Below are 16,398 nucleotides of genomic sequence, written 5' to 3' on the forward strand. Positions count from 1 at the left end.
CTTGCGCCATTATGTGGGAACATTGTTTATGGTAACCATCCCAATTAGTGTATTATTCGACTCGCTATGCTGAACAGTCGATAGGGGATCTCGTACATGCAATAGTTTTGTTTTTACAATTAATCTTTCGAATGGAATAAACTGTGAAACATATCTCTTGGTTGCTTTGCTGCGAACTATACCCTAATTATCTATATCAACACTTAGAGATTCCGATAATAAATTATAAAGAAGGCCGTCAATCTATACCTCTAGAACTACCTACTATACGTACAATCATGTTGAAAAGTATACATATTAATATATATTTTTTTGGAATTATCTTCTGTGGTCTTATTGTTTTGAATTTAATGATAGAGTATGTTATGAATCCGCACAAATCGATACCAATTTTTTGTCAGTAGCTTCGAGGGGATATGCTGGCTTCGCGTTAACTGTTTGGCGAGTTCACGGGGCTCGGACTGTAAGAGCTTGACAATATCTCCAGTACCTAAATCTACCACCGATTCGGAATCGTGATCAGGCGATATACTCAGTGGGGCAATTGGGATATTTGTTTTGTATATCTGTCGCGAATGAATGCGTTTTATCTTCATATATCAATTATATCGTTGCATTTTTTTTTTCAAATGACATTAATCTTACCTTATCACAGCGACCAATCATTTCTGGAACGCATCTCAAGGAACGCAAGGTCATTTTAGTGTCTGCTGTCTCATTATAAATTAATATATCTATATATTAATACGTGAAGCAAAAACTCTGTAACCCTTTTTACGAAAATTTCGCAGACGGAGGAGTATGAAATTTTCCACACTTAAAGAGAATATAGAGAAGAAGTGCACAATGCTAATATTTTTTTAAAATAATGCCTAAAAGATACATTAAATAAATAACGAAAACATTACACACACTACCGCGTATTTGACACACACACATATACTTTTTGTTTATTGTCAAACTTTTGATATTCTTTAAAGTCTGTAGTCAAATTGAGAATAGGTTAGTATTGTTTATCTTTAATATTACGAGTATTTGTCTATAGTGTTAGTCTTGGCGAAATAAATAAATATTTACTAACAATCACGCCACGTTAACTGGTCCCGTGATAAGTTCGTAAAGAACTTGTGTTACAGGTACCAGATAACGGATATAAATGTAAGATTTTTATTATACACATACATATATTTAATAGACATCCATAACCCTGGAAAATACATTTATATTTATTATACAAATATCTTCCCTTGGCGGGTTTCGAACCCGCGACCCCCCTGTGTAGTGACCATGTCACTTACCACTACACCAGACGGCAATCTGTAACCATAGGGCCATAATAATGTTGAAACTTATAATTTCAATTAATTATAGTCGAATTTCGACTACTGCGGGACCACTAGTAATATTAATAACATCCGGTGACTTCAATACTGAAAATACAGAAGAAAGAAAAAAAATACGAACTTGAAAAACGAACGCTCTTTCACGAATAACAAAAACCGGCGTCATTGTTGAAGCCGCAAAAGTTTTCGAATTTCGAACAGCCCGCGAGCATTGAGAAAAAAAAACCACGTAAACTCTTCGGCCACTCGACACGCCGTCGGGGCTCCGGAACAATGAACTATTTACTGGGCCTTTGTCTCGTCGAGGGCCCTGTAGTTACAAGGGCCCCAGGTACGACAGAATAGGCCGTTCTAATTCTACTCCAAAACGATTCTAGAATGTAGTTTAAAAAACAAAACAGAATATTGAATTAATTCAAATATAACCGGCACATGATTCTTCTGTTCTTATTACGATTTTCAAATGTAATTAATTCCCTATTCCCTGGTAGCCTAAGGGGCGATTCCAGCTGCACCCGGACGAATAGATGGGCTCATTGCCTCGACCTGAGAGAATTTACTAACACTAGCCCTTACAAGAGCAGTGTTTCGCAGATCGGAATCGCGACCCACTGAGAAGATCTAGCGAGAAACTAAATGGGCTATTCCCGATACAACACAGAGAACGGTCTAGACTTCGTGGCCTACTGAATAAAACGACCAGCATTGGTATTGACCGACGCGACGGTACCGAAGTTTGGGTCGCGTTTCCGATCCGCTGGTAGATTCTGCGAAGCACTGCTTTTGCTAGGGCCAGTGTTAGCAAAACCTCCTGGTTTGAGGCCCGAGAGCTCACCTACACGCTAGGGTAACGCTGATATAGCCTATCAAGGCTATCTCGAGGAAGGGGAATTGTTCGAGATGATACCGGCATCTCGTTTTTACCATCGCACCGCCCGCCACCGGAGTAAAGTTCATCCATACTACCTGGAGCCACTGCGGTCATCCACAGTGCGTTTCCAGAGGTATTTTTTGCCACGTACCATCCGGATATGGAATGAGCTCCCCTCCACGGTGTTTCCCGAGCGCTATGATATGCCCTTCTTCAAACGCAGCTTGTGGAGAGTATTAAACGGTAGGCAGCGGCTTGGCTCTGCCTCTGGCATTGCTGAAGTCCATGGGCGATGGTAACCACTCACCATCAGGTGGGCCGTATGCTCGTCTGCCTACAAGGGCAATAAAAAAAACAGCATAGGTAGGAAAAGCCGAACTTCAAATTCTGCGGGTAGATACCTTTTTTTCCGAATGAAATACGTATTCAGCTTTTGTCCTTTTCCACAATAAAGGAATAGCATCGTGTAATAAATATTAAACGCGTAGAATTTACCTATTCGCGTAATCAATTTTGTTAGAGCGTAGTTTGAGGTACCATTAGTATTTAATCTATACTAATATTATAAAGAGGAAATATTTGTTTGTTTGTTTGTTTCGAATAGGCTCCGAAACTACTGGACCGATTTGAAAAATTTTTTTTCCATTAGAAGCCGACATTGTCCCTGATGAACATAGGCTACTTTTTTTAATTTATTTTTTATTTTTTGGTTTCATGTGTGTTTTAATGTTTCCGAAGCGAAGCGAGGGCGGGCGGGTCGCTAGTGTTTTATATAAATTCCGATTCAAAGTGTGGGACCCGCCCTAGTACAATCAAGTTGAAACCTTGAATTCTCATGTTTTTTTTTATTGCTTAGATGGGTGGACGAGCTCACAGCCCACCTGGTGTTAAATTGTTACTGGAGCCCATAGAAATCTACAACGTAAATGCGTCACCCACCTTGAGATATAAGTTCTAAGGTCTCAGTATAGTTACAAGGGCTAACCCCCTTTCAAACCGAAACGCATTACTGCTTCACGGCAGAAACAGACGGGATGGTGGTATTTACCCATGCGGGCTCACAAGAGGTCCTACCACCAGTATGCTCAATCAAGCTCAAGCTCAAGATAGGTGATGGTATTCAAGTTTTTCCACCCGTCAAACGCTTATAGTTAGTACTACATAAATACATTATCATTGTTTTAAGCCCACATACATAAATTACATTACGCATGAACAGTTTTTTGTGTACAAGATTAAAATCAGTTATTCATGAATTAATTACATTAAAATTCCACGAATTTATTTGTTAACATTATTTCGTTCCATAATTGTTGATACAAAAAAGTTTTGAGCAAGCACCTAAATACATTGTTATTAAAGTCCATATTATATTTAATTACATTTTGCATGAACAATTTTTCTGTATACAAATTCGTGAATTCATTACATGAAAAATTCATGAGGTAATTTATTTGTAAGCTTTATTTCGTATTATATACAGTCAAATGTTTACACACAGTTGTTGTTACAGTTTATATTTATTTATATTATTTAGGAGGAACAAATGAAAAAACAAATTACAAATTTATCATCTGCGATTTTATGACTCATTCTTAACTTTTGTGGAACTTCCTTCCATTATTTTTGAATTGTTTTCTCGTCAATATTGAACCTATTCTATTTCGTGGAACTAAATAACGTTGTTATTTTATCGCATTCTTTTCGAATGGACACGTGTACCTGTGTACCGTCCTGACTTACTCAGTTTATCGTTAATCAATTGCGAAGGAAAGTTCTGTTCTGCATCATGTCAAAACGGAAAATTAAAGTACTGTCATTAAGTGATAAATTTAAAATAGTAAATGCGTTTGAACCGGAAAATCGGGAAATGAAACTCAGAGAGAGCATTAGCGCGAAACTCGGGTTAGTGAGAAACCTCTATAAGCGAGAATGAGATTGTGCTCCCTTGAACTGTCGCTTATCCATGTTTGACTGTATATGTATGTATTCATAATTATTGAATTTACTTTCTTTTATTTACTTAGCTTTCGTTCAAAACTATGCTTTAATATCTACTAGTGATATTAAAATAGGTGGGTTTGCATGTTTGTTTGTGTTACCGGGAATACATGACTACTTCGCGGCAGAAATGGGCAAGGATGGTGGTATAATTACCCAAAACATAATTACCCAAATTTTATAAAGATACCCAAATATGTCATCGGGGAAATCGTATGTGAATACACATCCAGTGCATAATTTCTGCCAGCCTTCCTAATGTCTAAAGGTAGATGAAAGTATTTACGCTGTACTATTTATGTTCCTCCTATTTAGACTCCCATGCTTATATGATACTACATACCATATACATACTGGATACCTCAGTTTAAGATGCTCACCGTTGAGAACAGAGGAAGATGGCGAAACATCATCCAGAGAACCCATACCCGATCCGGTGGACCGAATGGTAAACAGTCGATATCGCCCTAAACACGTCATTACGGATTCTCTCGATCCATTAATACTGCTTTTAGGTACCTCAAGCACCGGTCACCGTCCTCGCCGAACCCGTCGCTTGCGACGAAGGGCTTGACGAGTAAATTAAGTCATAGAGACAGCCCACAGAGTTTCTCGCCGGATCTTCTCAGTGGGTCGCGTTTCCGATCCGGTGGTAGATTCTGCGAAGCACTACTCTTACTAGGGCCAGTGTTAGCAACACCTCCCGGTTTGAGCCCCGTGAGCTCACCTACTAGTTCGGTGAACCTAGAATAACCCTTCAAAGTTACTAGAATAGGTAGGAAAACAAAAACAGAGTAGGATAATGAGAGGAGGTGGTCACGGCCCTCAGACATGAGGAATGCGTCTTATTAAGAAGGATTCTTATAGGAATTGAATACCATATGATCCCTTAGGCGTGGACCGTTGTTCTCGTCATAATTTTGTTTAAATAGCCAATCGAACTCAGTCTGGTAACCAAACAGATTCATGACAACAATTCGATCACGACAAAGGAACGACCGGCGCCATAGCTAATGCTATCTCGGGATCACATAACGTCTTTATTAAGCCTATTGTCTCTCTCATTATGGTAAACGAATTGTTACTTGATTTCGAGTGCAACGGATTATTATATGCAATCTGCATACAATCAATAATTTGCATAATATCTCAATTCGTTTTCTTACGGTGCGACGTATCCTACAATCTCGTGCGTTGCAATATTGATATGAGACTACAGGAAAGTTTGTTGTAGATTTTTTGTACGCAAAAGGAGAAATGGGAGTTACAGATCTTATTCAATTGGTAGGCAATCGAATAAAATCCAGCCTATTTCTGCCGTGAAGCAGTAATGCGTTTCGGTTTGAAGGCTGGGGCAGCCGTTGTAACTATACTGAGACCTTAGAACTTATATCGCAAGGTGGGTGGCGCATTTACGTTCTAGATGTCTATGGACTCCAGTAACCACTTAACGCCAGGTGGGCTGTGAGCTCATCCACCCAAATAAACAATAAAAAAAATAGCGGCGTGGTCTTGAAGCTTCAAAAATAAATTTCTGGTGGGAAATCACATTTATGGCCAATTGAATTTGCAAGGCTGAAATTGAGAGTGGTTTTAGTGCACTGCCGCTGATAGACCGTGACAGTCTCTTCCAAGCAACATGTTTCTTGAGTCACGATCAAGTCGTACCCTTATTACTCTCAAGGCCCATGTATGTAATGGACGATATTCTGCATGTAATTGCTCGGAGATTGCTAGGACTGATAATATCAGATACTTGGGGGTGTTGGTGGACAGCTGTTTCAATTGGTATGATCAACTGGAACTTGTGACGACGCGCATTCGAAGCTTAATTTTTATTTTTAAAAAGCTAAGAGGCTCGGCAGATAAGCAAATATTGCTTACCGTATACACTTCCCTTTGCGAGTCGCTTATAACTTATTGCATCCCTATTTGGGGATGTGCCTGCAAGACAAAGTTTATTAATATCGAACGAGCGCAAAGTGCAGTGCTTAAGGTGATGCTGGGGAAGCCTTTTGGGTACTCTACTAGACAACTGTATCGTGACGCAGGAGTGCTGACGGTTAGACAACTGTTTATCCACAGGTCCGTTCTGCGACAGCACTCCTGCCTCCCATCAATACCTAAAGAAACTTCACTTTCCACGAGGAGACGAAAACCGGCCTTTGACACTATTGCTTGTAGGACGGAATTTGCCAGACGACAGATTTATTCGTCAGGTAGCAGAATTTATAATAAAGTAAATATATCTCAGCAGATAGATGGCTTAAATAGGTATGACGTTAAAAATAATCTGAAGTCTTGGCTCTTAAACTTAGACTATTTTGAAACAGAACAAGTCGTGTTGTAAAAATGTATAATGATGTATATATATAGTATGATATACTGTTGATTTATGGTAGCTAATTTTAAATTAATATTTTATATAATAATATATAATAATATTTTATACTTTATTGTATGACACACATACACACACACACACACACACACACACCACACACACACACACACACACACACACACACACACACGCACACACACACACGCACACACACACACACACACGCGTACGTACTATATTCTTACAGATCGTTCTTCCTGGTTAACTTTCTTTACCTGGTGACCTAGCACTGAACCACTGACTTTTGTAACACAGGTTTTCCTAGCATAAAAGTCAGGGAATTTGTTATGGTATACCTCATAAAAAAGCCATGTATATTATTATACTAGTGTTAAGTATTTTTGTACGTGTTTGTATTTTAAGAGGCTTGAATAAATATTATTATTATTATTATTTATTTATTCTTCATTTAAATATGAACAATAACGTTATGAATGAATTTAGCGATAAAGCTTTGTAATCAAATTATGATTCCACCACACTACCTCAAGCACCCATCATTGTAGCGAGATGTAAAAGATCATCGGCATAATAGACATCTAAATCAGATCGAAATCGAGTAGAATACACTTAATTACGTTCTGGGATAAATAATAAATTACAAAAATAGAAGTGTGAATAAAAATATATATAAGGATAGAAAAACATAAAGAGTAGTCTTACTTTTAAAATTTTAAAGCAACAATAAAAGATTCCTCGGTCATCGTCCGATACACCCAAAACAACGAAAGACGAATTAATTAATCCATCAACTAATTAGTGTAAGGTTCAAGTGAACTGCTATTGATCAAAAACTTGTCGGCTCCAATGTAAACACGAGACAGTTTATAACTTGGAGTCTTTAATCAATTCCAAGGGTAGATTAAAGGGGAACGGATCCATAAATAAGGCAGTACACTAGTTTATTAGATTCACAAGGTATGTTTAACTTTTGGTTAACTGTGAATCTACATGTGTCGATACCAGCTTTGTGTTGCTGGGAGGTAATTACACTTTCTGGTTTAAGAGCAACGTTGAGTTTTCCTTTTGATCTAAAGTCGGGTGCTTTTGTCTATGTTGCCAATGGAGAGAAGACTTCAGTGGCTACCTCATTTTTCTCATTACTAACACCAATATTATCTAGCTTTCATAGATTTTCGCTATCTGAAATCAAACAGTGCTTATTTATTTTTTCGTTCAGAACTATCAAACATTGGTCTAGCACACTTATGTTTGGCGCTGCAAAAGTTTTTGTTATTAGAAGATTAATCCATAAATAATTTCATTGCTGAACTTGATTCGTTTTTGATGTGATAACAGAATGGAACCTCCTATCCACTATATAGCAACAAAAAAAACAAATGAAGCACACTTAAAAAACACGAACTTTTAACGTTACAATGGCTCGAAATAAGTAACACAGTGCTTCATAATATTCCCATATTTTGAAGCATCGTGCTACAAATATTCCCATATTTTGAAGGAAAGTAATGTTTGCACACAAACCCCGGTCTGACACCGCGAGTAACACCCTAGTAATTTAATCCGCTTTTGTGCTCACAATGTGCCCGGGATGACAGCTGAACGCGCTCGTTGGAATTTTGACACCTTCCTTCAGTTAATGTGTGTCGCCATAGCAATAGCCGTCGCTACCTTTCCGGGATAGCGATCACATCAACTCATCTGATGACTTTTGGAATGAAACTGTCAAAGTTTGAATCTTTGTTGGCACACAGACTCGACTGGAGAAGGCATGTGAAATTTCAATAGACATTAATGATTATGGACCGATCACTGCTATCGCAAAGGTCAGTTGTTTTTCTTCTTTTTTTTAAGGGATTTTATGACCTGGCAACTAAGACCTTTAAGTCATGTCTTATTTCAATTTATATTCTTATTTTATGAAAAATGATAATATGAAGTGAAATGAAATGAAATGAAGATGATTAATTTGAGACATTAATCAAATGGGATGAAATTAAATGAAATGAGATGATATAAGATGAAATATAATCTCAGTAAAATGGTGGTCATTTACTGAGATTTTTTCAGTGGACTTTTTGGAGGATCCCGAGAAGTTACGTCCAGCGGATTTGTTTCATTTTCCCCCATTTGTGCACTTTCACAGATATTAAACAGTTAATAGACCACCGTTATTACACATTTAAACCTGAAGAAACACTAAATAGACAAAATAAATCAAATCACACAACTTCACTCCTCGTGTTCCCGCCAAAAAGTTCAATTGTCTTTCGATCCATTATAATGTGGCGATGGGCATCGAAATCCCAGAGAGAGTATTTTTTTGGAAGCGTTCAGATTTGCGGGCAGCTTCAAAGGTGAAATAACAATCTAATTGTTTTTGTCTGTAGGTGTCTATACACAATAACTTTGTTTTCAACATCATAACATTAAAATCATTGTTTTCAAAAACTCTTCCTATACAGCACGGACTTTGCAAATGAAGTTATATTTCGGAGAACAAAATCATCACTAATATAATATTTTCAAACTATAACAGTTCAGAATGTGCACATATACTTCAAGCTCTTCTTTTTGGCGTAGGTAAACACACTTTTATGTCGTGCACGCGACAGTGGTCGTGTTTAGTTCCAATAACAAATAAAAACAAAGCATAACAAAGAATAAAATTTTTTATTTATTGCTTGGATGGGTGGACGAGCTCACAGCCCACCTGGTGTTAAGTGGTTACTGAAGCCCATAGACATCTACAACGTAAATACCGCCGCCCACCTTGAGATATGAGTTCTAAGGTCTCAGTATAGTTAAAACGACTGCCCCGCCCTTCAAACCGAAAAGCATTACTGCTTCACAGCAGAAATAGACGCGGGTGTAGTACCTATCCGTGCGGACTCACAAGAGGTCCTACCAGCAGTAATTACGCAAATTATAATTTTGTGGGTTTGATTTTTATTACACGATGCTATTCCTTCACCGTGGAAGTCAATCGTGAACATTTGTCAAGTACGTATTTAATTAGTAAAATTGGTACCCGCCAGAGATTCGAACACCGTTGCATCTTATCCTTATCCTTTAGGCCACGACGACTTCACAATTATTTACCAACTAGCGACCCGCCCTCGCTTCGCTTCGGAAACATTAAAACACACATGAAACCAAAAAAAAAATAAAAAAAAAATAGCCTATGTTCATCAGGGACAATGTCGGCTTCTAATGGAAAAAGAATTTTTCAAATCGGTCCAGTAGTTTCGGAGCCTATTCGAAACAAACAAACAAACAAATCTTTCCTCTTTATAATATTAGTATAGATACTGGTCAATATGCAAATCTGGGTGCTCAATTTAAAACAAACTTCGAATCGCCATAGCAATTTCAATCGTTATCAAGCAACACGTAATACTCCGCTATCCAACGCTTCGTAGGCGCCACCTACAATGTTTTCTGTATTGTATTAGTAGATACTGTGTTAATTAGACCACCGCCTTAGCAGGAAGTTCCGTATATAAAAATCTTGAGATGAAACTGTGAGAAGATATTATGCGATTTATAGCAATTTAAGATCCAACAAGAAAGCTAATTTAAGTGAGTGACAAAAGTGGTAATTTATCGACTGCCCTGATTTTTGAAGTTATACTTCTTTAGGCGCCTTATGAAAAATTGATGAGAGTGAAATTTTACGATGCGCGCGCACCGTGACACAAAATTAACAGAAATGAAGTTGCCCACTAAATCGCTCATTACAATACGACCGACGTAACTTGGCGAGTCTGAATATAGCCGCAGGTGAACTATCGCGCATGTACACTCGTAAAAAAAAGTGTTATTAGCATTCATTTTTTAGTAATATAAATGACAAAATTATTATTTAATATAGTTCATACTAAATATTATTAAATTATTAACGTTAAATATTTATTATTAATTATTTAATATAAAAAAAAAAAAAAAAAATTAGTAAAAATAAAGTATAACTTTTTACGCGCGTACATAAGTACACGGACCCTTTTTTTTATTGCACCTGTAACAGGAATTTCCGTATATAAAGATCGTAAGATGAAACTGTGAGAAGATCTTATATGATTTATAGCGATTTAAGATCCAACAAGAAAGCTAGTTTAAGTAATTAAGTGACAAGAAGTGGTCATTTATCGACTGCCCTGATAAGCTTTTCTTTATTGCACCTGTTGACGAGCACACGGCCCACCTGATGGTGAGTGGTTACCGTCGCTCGTGGATATCAGCGATGCCAGGGGCAGAGCCAAGACGTTGTCTACCGTTAGTTACTTAACATCGGGTGTGTCGTGAGCTGTTACATCGGTGTGCAATAAAAAAAAAATGTGGTACTTTTTTATCACTTTGTTGGTGAATAGCTATAACAAAACTCGTTTGCGAGTTAAGCTCATGCAGTTATGAATAGTGTCATAATAAACACATATATAATATATGTTGAATAATTACTAATTATACATAATAATATACTAGTGTGTGTAGTTCTTTAAATGAGTACCTACATGTTCGACAAAAAATAAATAAAAAAGACAAAAAAATCTATACTAACAAAAACTCAAACACGATCTTAGACCAATTAAAATTTCAGACACGGCTCTTTAAAAAAACACTACCATCGAATTTTTTCGAACTCCTAAAAACGTGACAGATCCGACACGTATTTCTTAACGCGACACCGAATCACGCGTCATTATGCCCGGCCCGTCGATTCCGTTGTTGACAAACGCCAATCAATCTCATAACACGTCACGCTAGATTAATGATGGATCAATAATTGTGGGATAACGAGTAATCCGACACCGCGCGTCCATCGTGGCTTCATCGACAAAACGTGTTGTCTTAGACGATTTGACTGGACGCTTGTTTTAAATTCAGTTTTATTTCTCTCGAAACTATCAAGTGACTTCAGACCTTAAAATGGTTACAAACACAGAGCGGTGGTACGCAGGGCTGCTGTAAGCGGACGTGCAAAAGGGTAAACCACACACGGGCGGCAAATCAAGCGACTCATCGCGAAATTCAAGTCATTGTTTTATCTTCATAGTTTTTCTTTTCCACACCTTTATGCGACAACATTCATCATCAGCCTGCGTCCCTCCACTGCTGGAAGTAGGCCTCTCCCATAGTCCGCCACAATGAGCGATCCTCCGCCTTCCACATTCAATCTTTCCCAGCATATCGCCGCAAGTCATCGGTCCACCGGGCAGGGAGACGCCCAACGCTGCGCTTACCGGTACGTGGTCTTCAGTCCAGAACACGTCTGCTCCATCGGCTATCGGTTCTGCGACACGTATGTCCGGCCCATTGCCATTTCAGCTTGCTAATCTTTAGGGCTATGTCAGTCACTTTGGTTCTTTAACGGATTTCATCATTTCCGACTCAATCCATCAAAGAAACTCCAAGCATACACCTTTCCATAGCACGCTGAGGGTCTTTGAACTTACGGACCACATTAATTATCATTTTTTTGACAAAGCTCAGAACAGGTAGTCGTCGAGCGGCATAATCGGTATTGCAAGCGGGTGACGAAACAGGTAGTGGTGGGCCTGGTGGTATTTACCCACGCGGGCTCGCAAGACAACCTTTTTTTTTTTTTTCGGGTAGAGGGCCGAACCTCCTACGAGGTCCCCGCGCAAAAGGGGCGCGCGGGGTATGTGAGACTCAACGATCTGCATGGTGTTGTGAGCAGACCGCGGGCCCAAGGATTTTAGGACCCACCCACTAAACGACTCCCCTGCACTCTTACACCCGACGTCCGATCCCCTCCGAGGTCAGAACCCGGATGAGGTAGGGGGGCTACCGCGGTCAACACTACAACCAGACGGCGCGGCTCACCCCAAGGACGCCCAGCCGACGGAGCCTTCGAGGCGAATCGAAGGCTCTGAAACGTCGGCCGTCTCGGTACGGCAGCCCGTCGGGCCGCCCAGACGGTGCCGCTGGTGTCCCGGAATACCCCGCTGGACCAGAACCAGCCTGCCGGGTCGGGACGCGATACACCGTCGACCGGTCGCTCTATTCACTCCACGGCAGCGCGCTAGAGTGCTGGTAGCGTGCCGCGCGGCCTCACCCCCTCAGGTCGCCCCTTGACCTTCACCGGGGGGAGCTTACAGCTTGTCTACGGTAATTTTAATGCCAACTCTATACATTTATTGATCTGAAGGAAATTTGACAAAGAGCTTCATTCTAAAACGATTTATTTCTATATATTTATGTCTATATAGTAGACATAAATAATAAAGAGCGCATAGTATAATTCATATCGGAAACCAATAAAATAAATAATTAGATCTGAGATAATGCTGAATTCGAACAGAATCGATACAATATACAAAATGCCTTTCAGTGAAATTTTATCGATAGCCCCACAATCGAGACACGAAATCAAATTATTATTTACAAAGAAAGTTATGTGGTTACTGTCCGTGCGTATTAACTTGATTTATCTTATTACTTTTATCGACAAGGAACGAAAACTTTTTCGTAGCAACACCAAAACCAAAGGTCTTATTGTCTCGGTCGTGAAAAATTCGAAATTAACCCTTAAGCATATTGTCATAAAGTTGATCTTTTACTTTTCATTGTCAGATAAAATGTATTTATCTTTAAAAATGAGATAACAGATAAGGGTGGACATAAAAACGTGGAACTAGGCTTTCGTTGCCGTCACACAGTTAGATTGTAGGAAATTGGCCGGACCTACTATTTTATTATTTACTATCGGAAGCTATGATAACATAGATAAAAACGTATTTGTAATCTTTATCAATGAAAAGGATCCATAAGATTATTTAAAAATAATATTCCATTTTGAAAATAATATTGTGATATATTTTTTTTCTTCTATTCTGCGAGTAGACTATCACACAACAGACGTCCACTGCCGGACATTTAATATTGAAAACTAATTTCTGATATATTTTTCAAAAAAAGTTTACAATTCAAGGGTATTATTATAACATGCATTTCATTAAATCCAAATTTACTATTAACATTTCTAAATAGCAAAATTACTTTTATAAATTGTGTTCTAAATCTTTAGTTCGAAACAATATCAAAGATTACGAATTTAAATATATTAAGCTCAATGGCCAATTCGTAACCAGCCGACTGTGAGCACTTAGCGGCGAGGTTAAACAGCCAGTGGGTGGTCGGGTCGTCTGTTCGATGTCTGTTCTTGTCGCATCTCTTTCATGTTCGGATGTCGCCAGCATGCACATGAACAAATTATGGCGGACTATCAATGGGGGCATGAAACCTTGTAAGAGTCTTTGTTTGAGAGTAGGGGAATAGACCGCTCTTATTGCATATGAATTAGGGTACGAAATCGCAATGAAAACCGAAGACTTCTTTATTTAAAAAAAAAAACAATTTTTTCCAGTAGACTTACGTAATTTGCAACTAATTTATATTTATCGATTTTCACGGTATCAAAGTCTCCATTAGTCGGTCCATCGCAAACTACTACATCGCTACTGGTGGCAGGACCTCTGTGAGTCCCCACGGGTAGGCAACAACCACCCTGTTTATTTCTGCTGTGAAGCAGTAATGCGTTTCGGTTTGAAGGGTGAGGCAGCCGTTGTAACTATACTGAGACTTTAGAACTCATATCTCAAGGTGGATGGCGGCATATACGTTGTAGATGTCTATGGGCTCCAGTAACCACTTAACACCAGCTGGGCTGTGAGCTCGTCCAATAAGTTCAAATCCATAAGTTACAACCAAAAGAACATTAGTTACAACGGAATCAAATATGCCTTATTAAGAATAACTCGAATTCCACTTGTTAGATTTAATAAGAAATTAATGAGACCAAATGAGAATCACCAGTTTTCAAATAAAAGAAAGAAGTAATCCTAAAATTCGATTCTTCACCTATAAAAAAAGAGTTCAGGAAAACCTACAAAACAGTAGAGTCAAATTCAGAACTGCTTCCATTTTTTTTAATTCGCCCAAAAGCTTTGTACTACTCATTTTATCATAAAAAAACCCAAACAAATAAAATCTTAAAGTACCGTCGAATTTGTCTAAGTACCGGCACATCTGCTTCAATGCATCAATATTAGCGTGTCTAATGTGTTTATAATAACTACCGCTTCTTTTGTCGTAATTGAAAGGGATCGCGGACGTAAAAGCTATTATGTTCGGGGAAAGAATATTGTGGATGTCTCTGTGCTAATTAATCCTAAAATGCATTATTTAGAATAAGTCATTATAGAGTCGCCGTCGATTTGCACACTGACGTCACAGTGTATTATATAATATACAATGCACCTTCAGTTCATAGTGACAACTAAGCCACTATCAACTGACTGAATTATTTTCCTATCCATTCGCTGGTAGCGTAAGGGACAATTCCAGCTACGGCGCCACTGGTAGGTAAGCTCACGAGGTTCAAGCTGAGAGAATGTGGTAACACTGGCCCTAGCAAGAGCAATACTTTGCACAATCTACTACCGGATCGGATTCACGGCCCGCTAAGAAGATCCGATCGTTCATCATCGACGAGCTGTGGGAGTACGAGGACCGGTGCTTGAAGAGCCTAAAGACATTGAGAGTAGATCCGAGGGATCCAAAAAGACACATTTCAAGAGACGGCGGCTTTGCTTTACTCGCCTGAGTCGGATGTGTGACTGAACTCTAGCTAATATAAGTAAATTCAAAGCCAACAGGGCATGCAGCCTTTTAGCAGAAACCCCCTTCTATAAAACTCACAAAGCAGCCTCTCCGATTTGTGGCATAGAATTAAAAGAATCCGCGATCCATGGTAATCGATACGACTTCACTAAATCAATTTACCTTTTTTAGTTCTATCTAGTTGGTTAGGCTAGACTTGATTCGGCGCATTTTAGTTACAGCATTATTGCTGTTCGTAACATGATATTTTAATTAATGAAAAAGTAAAGATATCTTTCTATGAAATAGATATAATAAAAAGATATTGTTGTAACGAACCAAATAACATTTCTCATGGCAAATCCGCTCGAAATCTAATTTTAAAACGTCTTATCCACGCTTTCCTTACGGTTATTAAAAACAGCTACAGAATAAAACCGTAATACGAGTACTTTCGTACCAAAAAATATGATATTGGACTTTCGAATTTTATTAATAGAGGACTTTTATAGCTTTACCTCGGTAATAAAAAATAACAAAGATTGAGGGCTTTAGCGTAAATATGGTTTTTACTGTAATGTGTTTGCTTAGGGCTTACTTTTGTTTTCGCTGTAGGAGATTCATTTTTTATAAGATGCCGCGACGCTATGGTAATAATACTAGGAATATTTTCGTATTTCTCTTTATAAAAAATTCAGCAACGTCTTATCTATTTAAATAAAAATTAATGTTTTGCTAACTAAGCGTTTCGTTAATAAATATTTAACTAAAAATAATTATTTTAGATTTTGATGAAACTTGGTACAACTGTTGGCAGGCACTACAGTGCTTTTGTCACAGTATCATCAATTATAAGTTATGCCTGAGCAGTTTCTAGATTTAGACGTTTTTCATGCAATCTTTGATAGTCATAGTGAAACACGATATAGTATTACTAGCCTAAAATATATATATATATAAATATGTACGATCCGAAATGTGTAACTTGGTACCTTACAGATCGGCTACGGCTTAAATAACAGTAACTCATTTTACTCTTGACGTCACTACCGTTGAAGAACTCACGTGCGAGAGAGATAGCGAGAAATTTCTATGACGCAAGAGATTGACGTCTTTAAAACATTAGCTTTGGAATCGTTTTGTGATTAATGATGCTATTTTACAAAAATATTTATTCGCTACTTAAAAACTTTGCA

General features: G+C 38.3%; 1 protein-coding gene across 3 annotated transcripts in view; it reads left to right on the forward strand.

The window, feature by feature from the left end:
* The window catches only part of pxb (putative Hedgehog signaling attenuator pxb), a 211,150-nt gene that overhangs the window by 190,762 nt on the left and 3,990 nt on the right, over window positions 1–16,398 (forward strand). The window lies entirely within an intron of this gene.

Source organism: Bombyx mandarina, chromosome 25, assembly GCF_030267445.1.
Source record: "Bombyx mandarina strain Sakado chromosome 25, ASM3026744v2".
Classification (NCBI taxonomy): domain Eukaryota; kingdom Metazoa; phylum Arthropoda; class Insecta; order Lepidoptera; family Bombycidae; genus Bombyx; species Bombyx mandarina.